Source organism: Lonchura striata, chromosome 5 (genome assembly GCF_046129695.1).
Source record: "Lonchura striata isolate bLonStr1 chromosome 5, bLonStr1.mat, whole genome shotgun sequence".
NCBI classification, from domain to species: Eukaryota; Metazoa; Chordata; class Aves; order Passeriformes; family Estrildidae; genus Lonchura; species Lonchura striata.
In genome coordinates this window covers 38,438,526-38,462,122 of record NC_134607.1, presented here as the reverse complement: position 1 = coordinate 38,462,122, position 23,597 = coordinate 38,438,526, and the positions used below count along the sequence as shown (strand labels likewise).

The window sequence follows — 23,597 nt, the reverse complement described above, 5'->3', positions numbered from 1 at the left end:
TTTCATCTTTTCAATAAAATTGTCTGACACTGTCAAGTCAAAGTTGGACGAAATAAATAAAAAACCCAAGAAAGGGAAGAAAGAAAACACTATAAATATAAGAGGAGAAACCAGCACAAAACTACCAGTAGTAATTTAGGACTAAGTCTTTAAAGGAACATAAATGCACAGCTTCAGATAGTCTACATTTATCCCTTTTAATAGCTTCAGAGTACATTATCCTCCAGTCAAAAATTCTTCAACTTTTTTTCTTTAGCACTGGCTGCAGCATTTGTCTGTTCTTCATCATTTCCTCAAACAAAATTTCTTACAGAACTCACTCTCTGACAGGAATAAAAGTCTTTTCTTTGATGGCAGCTGAGAGTTTTACCAGGAAAAAAGGAACTACCTCTGTTTTGTCATACCTGGACATTAATTTGAGAGATATAGAGACCGAGATATAGAGACCATTTTTCTTGCCTGTGTCAGAAAGCTAAAAAGAAGAAAAAAAAATAATTATATGATCCCCAGTGAAAAAGATCCTAAGCAGCTGGAAGAATTATTGAGATCTTCCCTCTCTGCTTTTAACACCAAATGGGACTGCTAACATGAAGCAGCCTTTATCCCTTTCCTTGCATGTCCTGATAATGACACTGAACTCCCACACAGATTTAACGAATGGAGAAGCAGGAGGGTATACAGCAAAGGCCTTTAAACCCCTTGTGTTCTCCAACTACTCGCTTGCCAGACAACACAAAGCTCTTTCTGCTGAGAGCCAGGCCATCACTTGCTGAGGAAAAGATGCCCTCGGGAACAGCAAGCACTGCTCTCATGGCTGTGTAGACAACCTTCCCAATGTGAGCCTCTATCACCTCTGGATCTGCAGCCAGGTGACTGTATACTTCTGCTCCTCCTCATAACTTCTCAGAGGAACAATAGAGAGGAGCTAACAAGCAAGGGAAGGAATGGCAGAAGGATTGCTCCAATTTGGGGATATTAGCCTTGCTCAATAAAACAGTGCTCAGCAGACACAGTAACTGAAAAAGGACTAATGATTTGGGGTATAACACCAGACTGCTTTTCCTCTCGGGGCAGTCCAGTAGTAGGAAAGTAAAATATTAAAAGAAAGTTGCTGGATTGAAGAAAAAGAGAATAGAGAAAATAATTACATCTTCCCCAGTCTCTCAGGAACCATGGTAGGGCTAACTGTCCCTAGTCTGCTATCAGCATACAAAATCTTCAGCCTTGCAAGAGTCCATAAATGAAAACTTAATAGAAACTTCTGAATGCATCTTATTGCTTAAAATGGAAATGAATTATTCAGATTTGGCCTTTGTTAATGAGCTTTTTCACTGCTGTAGTCATTAGAAACTTTATTTCTTTGCCCAACACATGTCTACTAATTTTCATGTCTTAGGACAGTGTCAATGCCTCTAGTGGAAATCTTCACCAGGTGAGTTACATCTACTGGCCTTCCAGGAGATAAGCAGCAAAGCACCAGACATAGGGGTTTTACACTCAGATACACTCAGAAGAAAACAAAATGTGAAAAATACAAATGGATAATAGTTTTTGCTTCGGAGTTCTAAGTATTAAGTAAAAACTGCCACATTTTTAAAGGCAATAAAACAATCATGATCAATACACCTGTGTCTTTACCTCATTCTTTTTCTTTTTTGTAAACTTTGCCCTGATTTAAACAATAATCTTATTTTTGGCTGATCTCTGTTGAGTATCAAATGAACCCATCTCCTATTCTTTCCATCTAAAATGGACTTGGTAATTGTTAATAGAAGATTCAAAGGAAAAGAGCAAAATGCCATTTGTCATTTCTTTTTTCAGCACCAAACAAGTGACTGGGAACTGAAAAAACCCCACAGATTATACAGAGCACTGGCATTAGCTTCATTTACACTTCTGGTCTTTATACAATGCTTTCTTTCCAGTTACAGAAACATAAAAGAATTTGCCAACCGCTTTTGAAATTCTTCCTCCAAAGCTACTTGCCACTTTTCTTTCTAATATATTTTGAAATAAATAAGACAGGTACTTAATACAATTTTAAAATTAAGAATCACATATTTTTGCTAAGAATGTTAAGAAGCATAGGCCTAAAAATTACCCATGAGTATTCCTAACCTGGCAAAAAGAAGACATACTATCCACATTAAGCTAACAACTGACAGCAGACAATTTCATGATAATATTTTCAAATAGATTTTTTTCCCCCAGTGACAAGTTTGTGTGGTCACAGAATCTTCCTTTCACCAGACTAATACTTAAGCTTCTGTCTTTCTTTGTCTGCTAGTTCTGCTCTATCAAATCTAGTAATATCCATTATATTGCTAAAATCTTATAAAAAGAAACAGGTTACCCAAAAAGGAAATATTATGGTCTATTCCATTAAACACAGTAAAACTTTAAATCTCACATAAAAATAGGTCATCCAATTACATGGCAAAAATGACATTTTTTCATTGTCCAGTACACAATATATTTACAGGAAAATTACCAGAAACTCCTCAGCTGTATCAGATCTGAACCTTATATTCAGATGCAGTCATATATTACTGCTGATAATGTGATGCCAGTGAATAGATTGGAATTTTTCACTGTCCTTTATCAAGATAAATTGTTCTGTCAATAGCAAATGGCTGGCATGTATTAACACTCTGCACACTATATGACTTTTCATTCCAAGCAAAAATTGTATTTAATGCTTTTTCACAAAATCTATGGCCATGACTATCCCTATTACCTATTTAACTACCTTTTAAAAGGAGGATTTATTTCTGCAAATTAGGATCTGGGTAACAAGACGGTATCATGCATCATAAACTTTAAGTCAATACAAGGCAGGACACTTGCAGTTCAAATGGGGAAATACCTTTCTCTCATCATTTGGTCATCCAATAGCATTACCAAGCTGTGGTGGGAGCAGCTGCTCAGAGCAGAACTTTATCTTGGCGTTCTTCCACCTACACTGCCACCACATCCCACAGTAGCCATTTGCTCATTGGCCTATTACTTTCAATAGGTATTCCAGTAATTGGCTATTTCACACTTGTAAGGCTTGAACTGGCAGAGTGCAAAGGGCAGCCAAGCAGCCTGTCAGGGTCCTGCACGCCGGCCATCCATCAATTATCATCTGCTATTACAAGACAGAGCAAATGCTCTGAAACCTTGTTGGCTTGGATCAGTTTTGCTGTGAGCGTAATTTATCCCCAAACCATGCTGAGTTCCTATCTGAAGAGCGAGGAGGTTGCTATGACATGAGTAACATGTTTGTTGGTTGGCATGTGCTGGGGAGGGAGACGCTGTTGATTATCTGGAGGATTGTAGCTTCTGCTGGGTTCTGTGGCCACCTGCTGTCCTACACCCACTCCCTTTGCTAAGAAAAACTCAAAACCAGAAAAATACAGTTTGTTTTATAAATTATGACTTCTCAGGAAAAAAAAAGGTCCTGATTACAGCAGCCCAGAAAGGATGGGCACACGGCTGGTATCTTTTGTAAATTGTTCCGTATCTCTGTTTATGACAGAGAGAAACACATCCAGAAGAAAAAAAGGGTAAAAGCATTATGGTAGCTTAGAAAGTTACAGTGATTGTAGCACTAATCCCTTTTCTGCTTTAACTTGACAGTCTGAGAGGCTCCATTTGCAATGAAGTCAGATTTGATTTCTCACATCTCTTGCAGCATTTTATTCTGCATCTTTCCATTACAGGCTTTTTCATGATTCCTATTTAAAAAGTAAAAAGGCATACAAAATCTTTGCCCATCTTATTTCCTATTCACTAGATGTTCCAGTTCTGGGTAATATCATGTAATGGGAGCTGGGGTTTATTATCTACCAGCTTCCTGTACAAACAACCCAGACAACTTCTTCCCAAAGGCTAAATTGATCAGTTGACCTGCTAATATAGTAGTCTCTCACCTTGCAAGTACTTACCTTCAGCAAAGTAAATTATTTTTAAAAATAAACAGACTCCTCTAATATATGTGCTAATAAAATCCCAAGTACTTAAAAAAGATGAGAAAAAAATCACATACTTGTTAAGAGCAAAATGATTTAGAAAGCTGATAAGGATGTTTAAAAATCAATTCTGAACTTTGAGAGGACATGACTAAGACTCTTAATAAATCCACCTTGAAAAAAATCTAAGAGTTACGCACCCTTACTAGTTGAATAAATGAAGTGACACTGACGCATATCTAATTGTAATACATCACAAGATGATCTGTCAAGCCACAAGTGTTCAGGTCCTGTCACCCTTCTTCATCCATTATTTATACATAACCTTCATTGCCAGTGAAATCTCTATGAAGTATAGCTTGGTATCCAAATGCAGCCATTTTAGTCACTCAGCAGATAGAGTTAGGAATCAAACCTGTACAAACTCCAAAATAGCTGTTACTCTGCTGGAGAGAGTTCAGAAAGGAACAAACATGAAGAAGCCACAACTGCTTTCTGCTTTGCTTAATGGACTGAATAGCTAACAGCCCTGTGTCATTGCAGTGGACTTCAGGGCATGCCCTGATGCCAAAGCTTGCTTTATATTCATTTTAAGATGCTATCTGGGGTCTCTCCAGCCTTTATTTCTTTATCCTATTTTAGACAGGGAGGCTCACCGAGAAACACATCTCAGTGCTCTTAACAGCATCTGCTGTGGTAATGGGTAAGCAAACTAATGGAGCAGTGAAGTATTTTTTACTCCAAACTTGCCAAAGATGTGTGAAGGGCAAACAGTTGGACATATTTACATACATTCATGATCCAGAAAGTCTCAGTTCAGCAGCTTCTGCAGCAAAGGCAATTCTTTCCTGTTAGCCTGCTCCATGAGCACAGCTCTGCTTCACATCCTGCCGAGAATGATGGGTGGTTTGCAGGAAAGCAGGTGGTTTGCAGAGCAATAGCCTGGCTGGGGGTTTTTTGCTGACTCTTATGTTAGCAACTGAAGTCACAAATTCTTAATCACCACTTTATTGAAGAAGAAACAGGGATTCTTCCCCCATTCCTCTTCTTCCCCCAAGGCACACATAGACACTTCCTAAATGTGGGAATAAAGATGCACAATTCATAGTATTTCAGCAGTTCAGCCAAGACCTCTGCTTAACTCGGAAGGCTGCAATAACAACCACAATCTGTTTCAGGCATGCAGCAATACAAAATTAAAGGTTCTGTAAATTACATGGCTATATTCCTCCCACAGCCCAATTAAAGGCTTTATTATTTGTCAATAAAGTACCAAATAAAAAAGGTATCCTCCAGATAAGGCAGCTGTTGCTATTTGGCTCTGGTGAACCTTTATTTATGTTCTCAAAGTTTGCAGCATGAAAGTTGCTGATAGGCCATGCATGTTATTGCCAGGTGGCCCACAGAAATGCTTGTGTCCCCAGGGCCAAATCCTCAACAGCACACATATTTTCCAGCACACACACAACCTATTCACATGTGGCATGATTCCTGTTATTGCTTTCTGCTTTGATGCTCTGAAACAGCAAACACTGCCTCCCCTTTAAGAAAGCATCCTCCAGCAGCCACTGACCCCTGTACTGAGCCAATACCTGCTCTGGCTGCCTCTTGGTATGATGCTGGTATGCCCAAGGGTGTCCAAAGATATCAGCAAAAGTTTTCCTTGTATACTCAAAAGGAAAAAGAATCAGGCCCCTGAGCAATACTCTTATCCTGCTGAGGGTTGTTATCACCCATTCCTAGGCTAAAAAGTTTGGCTGCTGTTGTCTCTGATGCCCATATTCTGCCCCTTCCTCTTCCCCCATCCCCAGTTTCCCAGAAGTAACTTTGCAGAACTGAAGCTTCTCTCTTCTTCCTTATCACCTTATTCTATTTTTTTTTTTCATTTAAAGAGCAACGGCTTATGAGCTTTTACTACAGCTGTATGTTTTCATCCCTAGGAAATGGTAACAGCACTCAGGAACTGAGGCATTAAGACATCAACGCAGCACCCCCATAGCTTAATGTGCACAATTCTCTCCTCTTCCCCAGCTTTTTTAATTTCAGGCACTTCCTACTTCTTGTTTGGGCTTCTGAGTGATACAAGTGTGTAATTAGTGAAAAAAGGCATTAACATCTGCAAGGCACTCTTCAAACATCAAAAAATCAAGCTATGTAAGTCTGCTTGCTGTTTCTTGTAATCACAACATTAATTTCTTACTTTTGGGGAAAAATAAAATTCCTGTATTTCACAGACGATGGCAGAGCTAAAAATTAATTTAAGATGATAATGCTACATGAAAATAAAAACCTCCTCTGATTGAATTTCAAGGACTCTTCTGCTTAACTAGCTTCAAGAGTCCTTTTTTTGATCATAATAAAATTATTTGCCATATGGTTCAGATGCTTGTGATCCTCTCTCAATGAGAGGATTATGCATGAGATATAATGCCTACTGTAGCTGCAGCCAAGCACACAGCTGGCTCTGATAATGCCAACAAATGGCTTCATCTATCTCAATGTCACGTAGGAGCTGGTGCGATGTGAATCAGCCTGGAGTACAATTAAAATCTACATCATCTGTGAGAAAGGTGATGGAGGTTCTGACATCAGAGCTGTGCCAGACTCATCCTCTTTCCATTGTAACAGAAGAAACATGTTGCCCCTTTCACCCTGTCACACTAATGATGTGCTTTGCACATCCCTTCCTCTGCACATTAAAGGTAGTAAATCAGGGAGACTCCTATTTAAAGGCTTTGCCTTTATCTGACATTCAGTAACGAGGACAATTTCTAAATTTAAGTGCATTCCTTGCTTCCTCCTCTGTGATGAGATAATGCCACTTGAAGTCTATGAGTGAAATATGCATAGGGGAGTTTATGACCCGTATGGATGCAAATTGTGACAGTATGCAAGAATTTCCTTGTTTTAGCTCCACAATATTTAGTCACACTAATAAAACCAGGCTTGCAAATTCATTTCTTCCACCAAACCAAATTTTATTGCAGAAAATGGCCATAATTCACAACAAACAAGCTTGGTATCAAGACACTGATGAACCTCCTCTTTTAGGGCTTTAAAGCTAGTGGAAACTTGGGCAATTATTTTGTTTTATTGTTAGACTCATTAAAGGGAAAACCCACAAATATATTTTATGAGCATTTTTGACAACTTAATGTAAATATAAGACATAATTACTTATGTCTGGCTCTCAAATTTTATTACAATCCAGGGTTCTATTAAAGTATTTTAAACCTTTGGATATCAGAAATATAAAAGCTTGTCTGGTGGAATATGGCAAGACACTAGCTAATGTTGTTTTGTCCTTTCTGTCAATTTAGCTGCACCAGTTTGTGTGGCACATTGCAAATGGTATAGCTAATCAATGCAATGTAGGCAGTGGAAAATGAAGATATGCAGTTTTACACTCACACGTGACCTTTACTGAGATGTAATCAAAGTCTCTTGAAAAATCTTTAATCACACAATATACAAGCAGACCATTTTCAACTATCTCCTGCTTAGGACATATGACAAAGTCTCAGTGCATGCTCCTGGATTACAATGATAAATGTGTTTTTAAATGCCCATGTTTTTACTAAATAAGACAAAATACATCACATTTGGCCTTCCATTGTGTTAGTCCATCTTAATGTAATTTGTCATAATGATATGTGCAAGTATTAAAGTATTGTTTTATGCACCAACATCAAAAATATAAATCTGGGAAGGCAATGCTCAATCTTCATAGGAAAACTAGTACTTTGTTGCTTTCTGTTAAGTAGTCAGTGGTAACAGGTTTTGCCTACACACCAGCCTGCATGTCTGTAATTACACAGCTCTCTTAAGTTGATTTAGACAGAATGACAGCAACATCCTCTTCCATAAGAGTTAACATGTTACCAGCTTTGGGGAAGCATCCAGGTGACATAAAAATCTACTGTTTAATACAGCAAAAATTACAAAACTTTAAAATAAAAAAAACATAAATCAGCTCAGAGCTTCTAAGGAATACTTAAGACAGCATATGTCTCTAAAGTGAACAATGCAATCCTTGCAGTTGATGTAAAATGTCATTTCTCTCAGATGAAAAAAAAAAAAAGAAAATCCAAGGAAAAGTTTTATTGCACCTGCAGGGTCTGCCTATATCTAAACTTACTGAACTACAGATAAATGAAACAAAAAGCTATGTGTGAAGGCTTCATGCTTCACTGAATAAATATTTGTTCTTTCAGACCTTACTCTTGCCTTTTTTTTCCTTCCCAAATAATGACAGCTGGAAACTGCATAACAATGCACCCACTTAAAATTCAGGTATGAGCTCTTCATAAATGTACCAAAGAAACTTTGCCTTTGAAGATAAGACACCTGCACTTATACCCAAGTTATATTTTCTTCTTTTACTTGAGTAGATAAAGACACAGTAGTCTATATCTAAGTTTGAAAAAAAATTGCAAGATAAATAAAAAATAAATAAAATAAAATAAAAGCAGACACGCCAAAATCTTTCAATAGTTCTGAAACAATTAAGTCAAACCACAAAAGGGTAAAAAACACAGAGTGAGAATTCATATCAATTAAGGTGGCAGATATACTTCCAACTGGGAAAAAACTCTCCTTCTTTGTCAAAATGCCATTGAAAACTATTAACACACTTCCTCTATAGTCCTGACAATTCTGCTACAGCTACCCCAAGTCTTCTTTTATACCCACTTTTATATACACCTTTGAAGAACTCCCAGAAATCCAGGAATTTAAGAAAATCCAACATATACAATCTTGAAAAATATGTATCCAGGTGATGTATCTGAAGAGAAAGATGCTCTTAAAACAACAAAAATAACAGTTTTAGAAAACTAAACCTAACACAACAGAAAATCCTGTTAGCTAAATGTGACTCTCAAGAAGGCAACAAAATTATAATGTAAATAAAAATAAAACAGAGACACAGAAAGACCACCATCCTGACATATTAAAAATTTGAAGGTTAAAAAGCCAATGGCAACTACAAAATTGCTAAAATATTAATTTGAAACCACAGCACACAATTTCTAGAAGCAAGGCATCAGAAATTTTCTCATCTATAGTAAAGCGGAAGTTCTTGATGATATGTGACTTGGCCTAAGCCACCAATATATTTTTAGTATGTTATAATAAAAAGCAACCCATGGTAGAATAATTGTTCAAAGAAAATTAAGACAGAACTAATCTAAGCATTAACTGCAGGAAGAGGAAGAAACCAACGAAGAAAAAAAGGAGATGAAACTGACTAAAGGAATAAATGTTCTGGTAATCTCATCCTTTAAGACTTGCCTGTACTTTTACCTTGAAAATGTGCACAACAAAACTGAATTCTGCATGCTACTGCACATACTGCCAGACCACTAAACTTTCCCTATTCTTAACAATCAGTCTCAGAAGAAGCCACATCAAAGAAATTTGCTTTCACCCAGGAGTAAAAAGGCAAAACTACTTAGTTAAACCCTCCAATCCCCAATAGACATACCTAGAAGAGAACAAAACCTTTAATTCTTGAATGATTTGGTGAAAATAGGAGAAATTAGATGAACAACCTATAAAGACATGCAGACAAACAAATATTAGATATGAATTAATGGAAAAACCTATTCTTTAGAAAACAGATGGTGACTGCTGACTCAGTGAAGACCTTGCAGAGCCATATATTGGGTTTGTGTGGCAAAGTTTTTACAGCGGGGGGTTACAGGGGTGGATTCTGTGAGAAGCTGCCAGAACTGACAGAGCCAGTGCCAGCCACCTCCAAGACAGACCCACCACTGGCCAAGGCCAAGCCCATCAGCATCTGTGGTAGTGCAGGGTAACAGTTAAGATGGGGGGGGGAAAGCCCTGTGCATTTTGCAGCCAGAGCAGGGAGTGAGAATATGTGAGAGAAACAGTCCTGCAGACACCAAGGTCAGTGCAGAAGGAGGTGGAGGAGATGCTCCAGGCAATGGAGCAGTTTCCCCTGCAGCCCAAGTGAAGACCATGGTGAGGCAGCTGTGCTCCTGTAGTCCATTTAGGCCCATGATAAACCAGATTATTAGTGAAGCGCTGAGACTGCAGAGGAGAAAAAAGAAGGATCACAAAAGATATTTTTCTCATACTTGGCAAACCTCTCTTCCCCTGATGTTCTCTGAATTTACTGTTCAAACTACTTAAGAAGTAACAAATTGTATGGAAACCTCTTCTTAGTGTGCTGAGCAGCTCAATTCCATTTCCGGGTAACTTACTTCCAAACACACAACATATTTTGCTGCAAGGTTTTACCAGTGTTTGCCATTATTAATATAATCCATTTCTGCATGCTGCTGAGGTCCTCATTACCAGCTGAGCACCTAGATGCAGACAGAAGCAAGAGGTGCTACAAAAGAAAACTTTTACTCATTGAGTAAACCAAAGTATTGCAAGATTTTTTGTTGTTTAAGATCAGAATATAATTCACCTAAATATATGAAATACTTCTTGACATATTATTTCAATCAAAATATCTACAAGTCTGGGACCTTAAAAGGTACTGAGGTTGTATATAGAATTATGGGTATGCATTGAGATTATTGCTCATCTCCAAAACATACTTCCTGTTTTAAAGATAATATTAGAATCTCAAAGAGCATGAGAAATGAGAAAGCAGATGAGAAAGAAAGAAGTTTACTTTTGAGATATCTCCAGTGCACCTTTGAGCTTTGATATTTTCTGTTCACCTTCTTCTTTTTTCATTTTTCTAGAACCAGCTGTCTATTCATAAAGCCAGGAATATATTGCTCAATATAGCATCAGCATTCCTACTATGGCACTGACAGATTAGAAAAGGTTGTTGAAAAGCAAATGCATATATGTAAATGTTTTTTTCTATATAAAATAGAAACATCCCAAAACCTCAAATGATCCATGTGAAATTTTAATTATAACTTAACAGCTGTTTCAGCTAATTGAATAATATCAGAAAGGTGATTTCCTTCTCATTGTAATTAAAGAGTTAAGCCTAATTTACTGTTGTCAGCATAAGACTAAATGCCAATCTGCTCTGCCTAATTATATAAAAAGGTAAACAGGAGAACTCCAAGACAGACAGACATCAGAAGGCTCCCTCCTACCTCAAAAAAACCCCTTAATGCACTTCTTTCCTGGCAAGAAGATGGGCAATGACCTTTAAAGCAAGTGAGAAACTCACTCTAATTCTGCTTTGCCATCCCTTTATTAATTTTCCCTGGAAGCTATTTTCATTTCCATTCCCTTGACTTCCAGCTTTATTGTCTAATATTTTGGCTATGTATAAGGTAAACATATGTTTTGCATTCACTAATCTGGTATTATCTAGTTGCCACCAGTGAAAGAAAAATGTAATACAGAAGTAATGTTGAAATACATGTTTTCTATGACAATGAAACAGGTTTTTCCTCCTCTAACTCTGGAGAAAAATAGAGTGAAAAAAAAAATCTTTTTGATCTCTATCTGAAATACATATGATATGCATACTTTCTAATTTGCACATTAAATACAATAGTCTTCATAACAAATGCAGTCCTTCCAAATGTACCTGAACAAAATTGGGAGCTATGAGAGCTCAAAGTTTTTGGTTTTTAAGCAATCCAGTGATTAACAGAAAACCTGCACATGAGAACTTTTCTACTCCACATTTTCCACCTCTCTTGCAACACAGATGCCATTATTGAAGAGAAACATGTAAGATTTACCAGAGACACAGAATCTGGCTACAGGTGTCAATACTAACCAGTGTAAAGTTCACTGAAGTATGAATTATGTCAACAATCACATATACATACATATATATATTTATACATAGGTAGGGGTGTGTGTGTGTGTGTGTGTGTGTGTATGAATTATGAAAGCGTGCTATCTCCAACATGTTATATAAAACACCAAGTGTTTTATATAAAACAAGTGGAATTTTGCTGCTATCTAGGTATAGGAACACAAGTGGTGAGAGATGAGTGAAGCAGTGAAACCTGGGAGCAGTATTTCCCTGGAGAAAAGTGCATCTGTGTATTAAATTCACATTTGCACCACACCTGAAATTCTGCATAGCTCAGTGCAATCAGCATCAGATCCTAGAAAAAGGAGAATAACAAGCAACACCACTATGCTGGATATCAGCAGTAGATCATGAAGCCAACTGAAAAATATTAAAATCATCACAGAATGGGAATTCATGCTGGAAGGGATCCCAAAGAACACATCTTTCAAATTCCCCTGACACAGGCAGAGACATCTTCCACTAGTTCAGATGCCTTGAAGCTCCATCCAACATGGTCTTGAACACTTCCAGGGAATGCTCATAGGTGTTGGACCATGTGAATCAAGGAAATGCAAATGCAATATGGAAGACATTTTGGATGTCTTTAACATAGACCAGTGCTGGTGGAAATGAAGAGAGTCTCAGATTTGAATAGAACTTGGTATCATGCACTGAATACAATCTGTGACCAGGCAGCTACTGCTTAGTTCAGTTAATTACGGCTATTTTAAACAAACACAAACAAAAAACAGACAGCCAATCATATACTGAAAATACTAGAGGTAAGTTTGCAGTGAGCACACTTTCTGCACTTTGCTACACAAGAACATTTATATCAATTCCAGTCACATTCTAAGCACTAAACACTCTGCTTTTATGCTCAATTAATGTGACTTAATCCATCCATAAGCAGAATATTTCAGAAAACCAGATTGTGCTGGGATTCCCCTGCCTCCTTGTGCTCTAGTGCTTCTGCTGACCTTGACAAATCTCTTGGTTCCCCTCCATACAATATAATTTCCTACATCTTTTTAAATGGCCAAAAAGAGACAGTGTACAGCAAAAACTTAATGGGGAGTTATAAAAGCATACTTGAAAACTATCTCTGACTAATTAGTTTCAAAGAAGAGAATAAAATCCCCAATTTTTATACTATACTGAATATTACAAACATAAATTGCACACATCTACTTCAGTTGCTGCATTCTCTGTATGAAGCAGGGCTTAACTCTGAGGTCAGTGGGAACACCTTCCTTTCTCACTCATTTATTTGTGCTTAACCTTCTGCACAAATGTTGTGAAAAATCTTAAAGCAGATTTATCTCAGGAACATTTACAGAAATATTTACCTTTGCAGGTATCATCTCATTGGTTAACTTCCCCAGATAAGAAGCTACTAGAATCAAATTATTTTACTACTCATCTTTCTCTGTCCTGTCAAAAGTACATTTAACGCAATCTATGTGATGAATGTGGCCTCATGAGAAGTGGGAGGGAAAATTAATTTGGGGGGTCTGACAATGAAAAGATCATTTGTCATTACTGAGCTGAGCTCTGCCAGCAAATGACTGTATTGTTAGATCCCAGTGGCTGCTACCCGTTCTCTGCCCCTTCCCTCAGCAAACTCCTCCTTCCTAAAGCTTTGGTTTGCTCTGAATGAAGGTTATTAGTGATACTAACCAGCCAGAGTGGGGAGCTTGGATGCAGTGGGGGTGGGACGTGAATTTGTTAGAGCTAATTTGTCTAATGTTTGGTAACAAAGGCAAAGAGTCTGTGCTGTGAATTAATACAGCATCAATCACTGACTAACTGTTTCAGTATGTAATAGGAAAATTCCCAGGCCAACCCAATGGTCTGCACAGGCAGCTGGAGAGATAATACTCTGAACTGGATTTTTATTTTAATGCAACTTCCATCTTAAAAGCAAGGAAGAACCTGGGGAAATTACTCTTGGCATGTATGCATGTGTATGCATATATTCTTTCTTTCTATATATTTTTTTTAATCTTAGAGTCAAAGTATTTATTTTGAAAAATAATGTCTCATAGTTAGTTCAGTTGATTGTAAGATTCCTGGTTGAATGGCTCTTTTGACTTTCTTCAAGTTGTTAGATCTTCTCTTCAGTAGATTTTTTTAACCATATAGTATAACTTTAGTTTGTATAAAAACAAAAAATAATTGGAAACTGTTTAAAATCCAGAACAGGTTTTTTTTGTCCCTTTCATTTGCTGATCACATTAACAGAAGAGAAAGAAACATGTATTTTAATACTTTAAGAGTAAATGTAGTTACACTCGAGAAACATATCCAGTTGCATTTCTTTAACAAGGAAATTTACTGTTTGCATTATAACAACTTCCCATTGTTTTAAAAAAACAGAAGAGTGAATACAATTTTTGAAATTAAAAAAAAAAAATCACTGTTGATAAAAAAATGCATCTAGTTGATGATCAACTGGAACCGTGAGTGGGTGCACTGGGCAACTCACTGAACTGTCACCTCTGGAAAGAATGAACTCTCTGTATAAACAGATTTATCAGGGAGAGTTTAGGAGGGACAGAGAAGCCTAAAGAAGAAACTAAAAAATAAAGAATAATTAAGGAGAAGTTGAAGAAAGACCTTTATGACAAAAGTAAAAATGAATGTGCCACTTACAACTAAAAGGCTCATTGAACTTTGCATGCCCCACCACAACAAACCCAGACTACTTGATCTTCAGGCCCTCCAAACCTGAGATGTCTGCAGTGAAGTGATGAAGATAATTCATCCCTTCTCAAGTCAGATAAGCAAAGTGTTGCAGATCATTACCAAAGCACTCCTGTCACCTTCCCCTTGGTGCCCATTTATGTTATTACTCTGCTAAGTATTTTGATACCTTCAGCAGTGTAAGATTGCCCTACAGACATCTAGAGTGCCTCCTAGATCAAACTGTAGGCCTTCAAAGGTAAAGGATATGCTGCAATACCGTCTAAATGCCTATTCTACAGATTTCATTCATCTTGTACTGCATACACTGTTAGGCACCGGTCTCAAATAACACACGCGCAAAAAGAAACCCCAAACCAAAGCCAAAGCCAAACCAAACTAAAACAGAACAAAACCCCAACAAAAACAATATAAGCAAAACCCCCAAATCAAACCTAACAAACAAATAATCCCCCCAAACACCAAAACCCAAAAACAACAACAAACAAAACCACTAAAAAACCCCACCAAATAAACACCCCAAAGTTAAAACCTATGAGTTCAAGACAAGTTTAGGGCCGTACTATCCTCTTTGTCAGTCAAGCCCTGCACTGCCACAACCATCTCTCTAAGCCATTATGACACTGGGAAAATATCAGGAGAAAGTGAACTATGGTCTTGTGTTTCTGATCAGGATAGTTTTGTGAAATATTATGATGTGATATTTTGCAAAAAACATCCTAGAATATGACTCTAGGAAATAGTACTTAAGAGCAGCCTGACATAGAGATGAGAATTCCATTTGCCTTTGAAAAAGTAACAGAAGGGCTGAGAGGGAGCCATGGCTGCTCAAAGTGGCATACAAAGAAAACTCGTCTTTGTTTTCCAGCAAAGGATGAGCTGCAACCACTCTCCCCCAACAGGCTTCAGAGTAACCCCTGGGAAAGGATGAGTTTTGTATTCCTGTGGGAAAGAGACACTGCAACTAATTGCCACTGCACTTTCATTTAAACTCGTGTGCATTTATCAGACCAAAAATTATATATTTATGTGCATAAGGAAGGTCACACAGCATTCCAACCAAGCAGGACACCACCTGTGCAACCATTAAACAGTGGTTAAATTGAACACAGAGAAGAAAAAAAATTACTTGTATTATTTAAAATTACTTGTATTATTTAGCTGTGGAGCAATAACTTAACAAGATCAATTGAGAATTATCTAGTATGTACTCAAAATGCCCCTTTACCACTTGCATGTCACATAAAAACCATTTCTGATAATTTTTATGCACACAAAGTATCAAGGCTTTAATTAGATATGTACATATACACTATTTTTATTGCTGGAAAAAGTAGATCCTTTAGCTCCAAACTGAATTAACAGTGACATTAAGCCTCTTTTACTCACAATGTACAATAAACAGCCTATAGCATCAGTCCTGGATGAGTCCTAGGAAGGAACTGTGATTCAAATACAGAATTCTTTCCATTACCGTGACAGTGGAAGGAAGTAATTAATTGCAACTAAATAGAGACTGCATTATACTTCCCTTTTCTTCTACTAGTTGGTGGATTGAGGCAGGTGCAGGGAATAAAAGCTAAATATGACAACAGCCCCTCTTCTTCTGCCCAGCTGGATGGAAAACTACATGCAACCCTTTACCCAAGACTTCAGTTCCCAGGACAAGAAAAAGTATTAGGAAGATTCTGTCTCCTTGGCCCTACAAAATGGCTCTTTTGCAATTTGGTTCCTGATGAAAACAAAATATTAAATAAATACTAATGACTCAGAGGAGAAGCTCTGAATCACACACTGAAAGACTTTCTCTCCTTAAATGTCCTACTTTGTTTCAATCCTTTTACATTAAAAAAAAAATGCTTTATTATTTATTTAAAGGTATAAAAAAGAAGAGTCTCTTACTCATTTAAGTGAGATAGTGATCAAATGGCAGTTATTATTGTCAGCATAACTTTCCCTGTTATTATAACATGAAGTATGTGATACTCTTTGACACCACTTTTAGACTATTTCTACAAGCCTACTCATGCAAAATCATAAACCATTATACACCATGCAATGTTTGTAATGAATATACACATATATTTTGTTAATTTATGTCATGTTTCACACATATGAAGGGCGTAAAATCAGGAATAATTATTTTTTGATATAAAATAATAACTGTGTGTGAGTGTACACAGATTGTGGTTATGTTCAGTACTTGCTTGTCGGAAAATGATAACTAAGATTACATTGTCATAATTTTTAATGGAGAAACAGTATTTGAAAGCGTTAATCAAAAGTGGGCACGCCAACATTCCCAATGATAATCCATGCAAAAAAGAAAGTCACACATTCAGACAACCTAAATTATCAGTTATCTTCTGCTGTTGTTGGATTTTTTGTTTTGTTTGGAGAGACTAGGTGGTTTTGGGTTCAGCTGAGTGTGTGGAATTAAAGCTCCTAATCTGGGGAGTTATCTATGGTGTGCAAGGCAGACACCATCTATTATGTAGCATCAGTGAATGACAGCATGAATAGCAGCCTTTGCCAGTTAAAGCCGCGATAAGACCTGGATTCTGAGAGAAGTTCCTGCTCCAGAACGATCTCTATTGTTCCAGCCATCAGTTTGGGCAGAAAGACCAATTCAAAGATTAGGCAGCAATGATGCTGGCCTTTTACATAGAAGAATATCACCAAATAATCAATAGACCTGCATGTAGAAAGACATCTATCAATATAATTTTTTTAAATAAAATCCAGTACCATGTTTTTAAAATTAATAACTTAAATACAAAGAATTTCTTAGAGCCAGGATCTGATCTAAGGCAGAAGTATTCTACATTCAGTATTTGGATCCCCACAACTGATTATTTCCATAACTCTGGTAACAGCTTTTTTCTCAACCTCACCTTATTTGTAACTCCATTGCTGCTGATGGGCACATTTGCTGAACTTCAAGCAGCACTCTGCTGCTGACCCAGCTGTCTGCCAGCCTACACTGGTGTCTCTGTGCAGGAAGGATGCAGGAAGCGCTGAGCAGGAGCGCAGAGCGCCACGCGTGACCGCGACCCCGCGGGCACGCCGAGGACGCGCGGGCTCTACGGGCGGGGCGAGGCGGCGCTTCAGCACCGCGGACAGCGCCGCACCCGCGGGCCCGGCGGGGAAACCGCTGCTAAAATAGTACCTTAAATGACCCAAGGCACTTAATTTTCCTGAGTTCCCAATGAGCTTTTCATAAACTGCCTCCATTAGAGTCTTTTAAGGAAATAAATAACTGTGGGGCAAGGGACAGAGTCACAGAATTGACTAAAAATCTGTTAAGTGATAGGAAACAATGAGTAATAGCAAGTGGCTGCCCCTCAAAATGAAGAAAATGTAGGAGTGAATGCTCCTGGGGTTGCCATTGAGATAAGCACTATTTACTAATGACTTGGAAATGGGACTGAACAAGTTAGAAATTATTGTAGTGGGAGTTTACTGTGTTTTTTAATTAGAAATTCCAGAAAATTTTACCATTTTCAAGTAGCTAAAGAACCTAGATGATACTAGAACACACCTTCAATGATACTAGAAATGGTAAAATGAAAATTCGTTATGAAAAAATAAATATGAGGGAACAGATCACTGTTTCAGTGTACACTACAACACCGTGAAACAGTTTTTTGAAACAGAAAAGTGAAAGTAGTGAGAACCAGCAGAGAGATATCAATAAATTAGAGGACTGGGCAATCATCAACCATGTGAAGTTCAACAAGGACAAGTATCAGATTCTGCACCTGGGACGAGGCAACTCTGCGTGTACAGACTGGGGAATGAGAGGCTGGAAAGCAGAGCTGCCAAGAGGGACCTGTGGAGTTCTGGTTGTGGGAAAGTTGAATCTGAGTCAGCAGTGCCCTGGAAGCCAGGAGGGCCAACCCTGTCCTGGGGTACATCAGGCACAGAATCTTCAGCCAGCCAAGGAAGGGGATTGCCCCACTCTGCTCTGCACTGGGGCAGCCTCACCTCGAGTGCTGGGGGATTGGGTGCCAAAATATAAGACAGATGTTAAGTAATTAGAGTGTGTCCAAAGGAGGGACATGAAGCTGGTGAAAAGTCTAGAAGGGAAGCCATATGAGGAGCAACTGAGGTGACCTGGCTTATTCAGTCCGGAGAAGAGGAGACTGAGGAGAGACCTCATAGCTGCTTACACTTTCCTCACAAGAGGAAGTGAAAGGGCAGGCACTGATCTCCTCTCTGGGAACAGGACCTGAGGAAACAGCCAGAAGTTGTGTCAGAAGAGGTTTAAATTGAACATTAGGAAAAGGTTTTTCAGTCTAAGGTTGGCTGGCCACTGGAACAGGCTCCCCAGGGAAGTGGTCATGGCACCAGCCCAACAGAGTTCAGGACAAGTTTGGATAATATTCTTGGGAACATGGTGTGACTTGGGATTTTCTTGTGCAGGGCCAGGAGTTGGCCTCAATGAACTTTGTGGGTCCCTTCCACCTCAGGATATTCTATGATTCTATGACAACTGGGCAAGGTTTTTTTGCATATACTATATAGCACACAATTATTCCATTTTTCTCTGGATATATGAAACTACACTTTTCCTAGGAAATGTCTAAGAAAAATAACCTGTGACAAGGATTGACTAAATTTAGTTTAAACAGATACAAGGTGATGCAAATTAAAAATAAAATACATAAACACTCTATATCATTCCCATAACATATCTCATCTTGATTACTCAGACTCTAAAGATCTGTTGAAAAGACTGAAAGATCTTCAATTTTAGCTGTCTAAAATCTATAATTATTCCATGGTCATTAACTTAAAAGCAAAATTCTTCAGAAGACCTACTATGTATTCTTTTTCTTTTACTAAATTTCTTCACACCATGAGGGAAAATAAGAGATATAAAATTTAAAAATATAGCCTCAGATCATACACCAAGTACATTTGAATGTCTATTACTGTGTTCAGGAGAAAAAAAATCACAGGCAAACAACTGACTGATTCTAAGGCTGAACTAATAAATGGAAGGGAAAAAAACAATTAACAAATTTCAGAATTTTACAGCAGCCAAAATTATATGATACGTAGAGGGAATTTCATGCAGATATTCATAATTAAATAGGATATATTAAAATCTGATCAGGTTCCACTCTTTCCTCTATTACATAAAATGAAAGGAGTTTTAAATGAAAGAACTGCAGATGCAGAAGCAATATAGAAAAGCATTTCACTTACATAGTCAATGGAACTGGCTGTCAAATCAGGTCATCAAGATAAAAACCATAGCTACATTTTAAAAAGAACTGCATAATTTTCTGACTGATAATAGCATTTGTAGCTATGCCAGGTAAGACAATAAGGGTAATCAAATCTTATGCTTCAGCGTATGAGACAATGAATTTGCAAGGTTTAGAAAGAAATGTGCAGTGTCACACAAAGGGGTAAGATGCATTAGCCTTTTGGGAAGAGATTTACCTTCTTTTAAAATATCAAGAAATAGCCACTGCCAGAGGCATGGCATCAGACTACAGAGACCTGATGTCTGATCTGCTGTGACAAATCCTTCGTTATTACAAGTTTGGCTTTGATAGACAATAGATTCTCCTGAGTCTTATGGAGCTGAATTCAAATTAAAAGCACATGCTCTATGAAAGCATAGCTTGGAGGAAGGAGCTGAAGGACAGAACTGTTAGCCAGTAATTAAGAGTTCTGTACTGTGCTTTCTGGCAGCAATTATTTTAACATAATTCTTAACAGAGTCTATTAAAGAGGAAATGCCAATTAGCAATAGCTTATTGCACAACAAAACAATGACTGCCGATATAATTTACTGCCATAAACCACACAGAGAATTGAATGCTAAAAACAATTGGATGGTTAATTAAAACTGGGGGAGAGGAAGGAGAATCTATATACATTTAACATGCACAAGTCTGATGAAGCTTCAATTCCTACACAGAAAGCTCAAATCAGAATCATGTTAAACTATCTAGGCTATGCATATTATTTGAAGCACCTTTTAAATTAAGAGTGAAATGATGATGTTTTCCATACAATTTTTCTGATTGTTCATACTTGCCAACCAGTCAGTTATTCATTTGAGAGAAAAATTTGTAGGGACACTGTTATTCCCACACTTCACATCAGCAAGAAGGATGCCAAAAGAAGAGGCAAAAAAGAGCCTTGATCTTAGCCAAACAATCTAGTTCCATATACAGAAGAGAATTTTCTGTTGTAAGGTTTTCTAGGAATACTGCAAATTACTTCCCTGAATTACTGACCTTGATCTTCCAGTCTAGCCTGAGCCCTGTATTTTCCCTTATCCAGTTGTTCCATCAAAATGAAATATGAGTGACACAGAAAATATGCAGCTAGTGCTGTGCAAAGAAAATGTGGAGTTAGGAAGGTGCTGCTGTGCAAGAGAAGTCTCCAAAAAGGTCCAAAGTGTACTTTTCCAGGCTTATAAAAGTAAAATTAGAATTACAAACCTAGCAAAGATCTGCTAGTTGACTTTGATTCTTAATTCTGACAAATAAGAATCAACCTCTGTACGTTTTCCTTACAGAAAATGATGGCAGCAGGAGGAATTACCTTTAGTCTGGAGACTTAGAATGCCTGCACCAGAACCTGTCCCATTAAGCTGATAAACCAACACAGGAACCTGGTATGCAATGGCACTGATGCACAAAAAAACACACACACACACAAAAAAAAAAAAAAAAAAACCCACACAAAAAACAAAACAAAAAAAAAAAAAAAGAAAAAAAAACCAAGACAGATGGAAAGAGATGTGTGAAGTTTGCAGTCATAAGAGCTGCGCTGTTTTGCAATCACAATGCTCAGCTATGTGGAAACACAGTTTGGCAGTGTCATCACCTAGAAGACTGTGGCTCCCCAAAACACTGAAAGGAAGGAAGAGAAAGGAAAATTATGCTTCTGCTTTCCCACTAGAGGGTCGAAAAAAAGTTGAAATGAGAAAGTCTTTAATTTTTTTTTCATTAACATGATAGTTAGAGACCATCTACAGACCCATTTTTCCATGAACTTTTGAATGTCTGTTTTTGCTTACAAAAACCCTCTTACCACCTCAGTTTCTAGTTTTAAGTCTTATTTAGAGATCTAAAAATTGAATGGAATTCTTTGGGTCCCTGTATTGAATATGATAATTAATTCTCTCTTGCCTCAATAAATTAGAAACAATCTTTGCTTTTAAAAAGAGAACATAACTCAAATATGTTTTGTCTACCTCAGAGTGATCTCATGCTTTCTGAAGTTGTGGGTCACAGGCAGCACTGCAGAAGATGCCATCTATTTATTGATGAACTACCTGATTGATCTGGCTTAAATTTTAGAAGAAATTTAGCCTTCCTCTGGAAATAAAAAGGTCTTTTATTTTTCCTTTAGACACATTGTCAGTGAACTTTTAGCATACTTAGCTGTCATAAATAAAAGTGAAAAATTATCAAACCTGAACTTGGAAATAAATAATGGTTATAAACTACCCTATGGACCTGGTTTGATTGTTAGTGAAATCAAGTAATTACTTACTTGACCTCATCTTCTCAGATGATGTGCTAATCCCCTTCTCATAAATTATTAGCATACCTAGTAGGTTAACTAAAATATTACTTAAGAAAAAAAAAAAAAACAGAGCTGAAGGATTTTTTAGATTTTTCCCTTTTAAAATATCACTAAAATCTTTATTTTATTTCTACATATTTATTAGCGTTAAGCTCTGGTAATAAGTGAAAGACCTGAGAGTATCTTCCAAATCTAGGAAGTCAGACATTTCTTTCTTATTAGACTCTCTCTCCAGATACACAGAATTTTATCAAACTGTTATTTGCATCAAAACTTCCCAAAAGGCTTGTCTGTTTCTGCTTCAAAATCTACTGTTGTTACTAAGATGCATTTTTGGAATGTAAAACAATCATCATAAACAGTGCTGAGATTCACTATTAGACTTGCTCCAAAACACCCTGTTAAACACATATATATATAGCTTTTAATTCTTTTGCTACAGTCCAGTAGAAAACACAATAGGTTTTATAAAAAACGATACCAGAACACTACAGACTTGAAACAAACATCAAGATGCTACCACTATATGCTCAGAGAAATAGATATTTTTATACAACAATGCATAGCACAGACACCTGTACACTGGTATGAGCATCATAGATTCTTGGGAATGCAGATACAGAATTTCATTTTCAAATTGAAGGTTTGTTCCTAGTAAGCTTTAAATTTTACTGAAACACAGAATATGAAATAACTGAACAAAGTAGCAATCTTTCCTCTAAAAAGAGATGGAGCTCAAAGGTAGGATTATTAAAATCATATTATTTATAATAGTTCCTATTTAGATTTTCTTCTATGCTAGTCTAGAAAAAATGCTTTTAAATTTGAGTCAGCAAATCCTAACCTGTGAAATACAGTTCTCTAAAAGACAAAAAAACCTCAGGTTTTTTTGAGTGCTTGAAGGATGCATCTGACCAAGCAACTCAAATAGCACTGGGCTACTCTGGACAGAGTAGCCACAACTCAAAATAAACTTCTCAAAAGCATTCTTAGAGATGTATGTGCTGTTCTTATGCAAATGCTTCTTCAGAGATTTGGCTAACATAAAGATATTACTCTTAGGCACCAAACCCTTTATTCCCCTTAAATGTGCCCATTCCTCTTTTTTTTTTTTCTCTTTCATACCAAATTAAATGCAGACACTATCACTCCATATCTAGCCTGGGTAAAATGAACCATAAGGAGCACTAGAAGACACTGTATGCAAAAGTCCTGTTTTATCTCTAAAAATCTCTTCTATGCTTCCTTATAAAAAAAAGTTGTTCCCATTCTAGTATTCTGCTTTAAAATACAAAGCTATGCCCATTACAACCACAAATTCTGTTTGAATTATTTTAGCAAAAGGTACAGGCTGGAAAGGCTCTTGATTTTCTCAACTGTTCACTGTTTTCTAATTATGCATCGTAGTTTTGCTTGACACTAGCATAGGAGGTGAAAATATAGAGGTGATCTGTTGAACATTTTCCATTTCATTAAACTTCTTTTAAAAGTTTAAAGCTGCTTTTTGCCTATAGAAAATGACTTTCTGTTTTTCTCTCTGCACAAGAAACTTGCTCATCCCTTTCGCTCAGGCACTGGACTTTCCGAGACATGAAGAACCCAAGAGTTCAGAATCCCTCGCTGGG

General features: G+C 37.3%; 1 protein-coding gene across 1 annotated transcript in view; it reads right to left on the bottom strand.

Annotated features, from left to right (window-relative positions):
* The window catches only part of PDZRN4 (PDZ domain containing ring finger 4), a 228,406-nt gene that overhangs the window by 124,683 nt on the left and 80,126 nt on the right, over nt 1-23,597 (bottom strand). The gene's annotated exons all lie outside the window — the stretch shown is intronic.